At 54.1% G+C, this 1,016-nt stretch overlaps 1 long non-coding RNA gene across 1 annotated transcript; it reads left to right on the top strand.

Moving 5' to 3' along the window:
• Positions 1 to 958, top strand: LOC104915978. Its single transcript, XR_796503.2, has 2 exons — positions 1 to 42; positions 853 to 958. It is a non-coding gene; the product is annotated as an uncharacterized LOC104915978 (long non-coding RNA).
• Positions 959 to 1,016: the final 58 nt, after the last annotated feature.

The following is a 1,016-nucleotide window of genomic DNA, read 5'->3' as shown; positions in this document are numbered from 1 at the left end:
GCCTCCGGAAGCTCCTGAAACGCCTCCGCCATTCGGCCAATGGTGAGTGAGGGGGTGACGTCATGGTGACGTCATGGTGACGTCATACCGTGATGGCAGCGCGAGGTCAGGGTGATATTATGGGATGTCCGGGGGTTATTAGGGGTCGTTATGGGGTATTATGGGGTGTTATGGGGTTATTATGGGTTATTAGGGGTCGTTATGGGGTACTATGGGATGTTATGGGGTTATTATGGGTTATTATGGGTTATTGGGGGTTGTTATGAGTTATTATGGGGTGTTATGGGATATTATGGGATGTTACGGGGTTATTATGGATTATTAGGGGTCGTTATGGGGTATTATGGGATGTTATGGGGCTATTATGGGGTATTAGGGGATGTTATGGGGTATTATGGGATGTTATGGGGATATTATGGGTTATTGGGGGTTGTTATGGGGTATTATGGGACGTTATGGGGTTATTGGGGATTATTATGGGATGTAATGGGGCTATTATGGGATGTTATGGGGTTATTAGGGGTCGTTATGGAGTATTATGGGATGTTATGGGTTATTACGGGGTTATTATGGGGTGTCACGTGAGGTCACCTCGGGGGTCTTTGGGGGTCACCTTTGGGGGACACCTTGAGGAGCTTTGGGGACATCTTGGGGTCACGTGGGGTCATCCTGGGGTCACCTGAGGGCACCCCGAGGTCACGTGATGGCTCCCAGGACCCCCACGGGGCCATTTTGGGGACCCCAGATGACACGGGGGGCTCCAGAGGGGCACCCATCCCTCCCCCCCCCCCTCCGGTTTCCCCATGGACTCCTATGGGGTCGCTGCCCCCCCTTACGACCCCCACCCCCCAGGTGTCCCCAAGAAGCCACAGGACGTGGAGATGGTGGACGTGACAGCGGAGAACTGAGTGATTCGGGGCCGTCCCAGTGTGACCAATAAAAGCTTTCGTTGCAGTCACGTGTCCGTGTGTCCTCCGTGTCCCTCTGTCCTTCTCCCCTCCCCCTTCCTCCCCCCC

This window comes from Meleagris gallopavo, unplaced genomic scaffold (assembly GCF_000146605.3).
Source record: "Meleagris gallopavo isolate NT-WF06-2002-E0010 breed Aviagen turkey brand Nicholas breeding stock unplaced genomic scaffold, Turkey_5.1 ChrUn_random_7180001862925, whole genome shotgun sequence".
In the NCBI taxonomy this organism is placed as follows: Eukaryota; Metazoa; Chordata; class Aves; order Galliformes; family Phasianidae; genus Meleagris; species Meleagris gallopavo.
The sequence above is the reverse complement of the archived record's forward strand: the minus strand, read 5'-3'. Positions and strand labels throughout refer to the sequence as shown.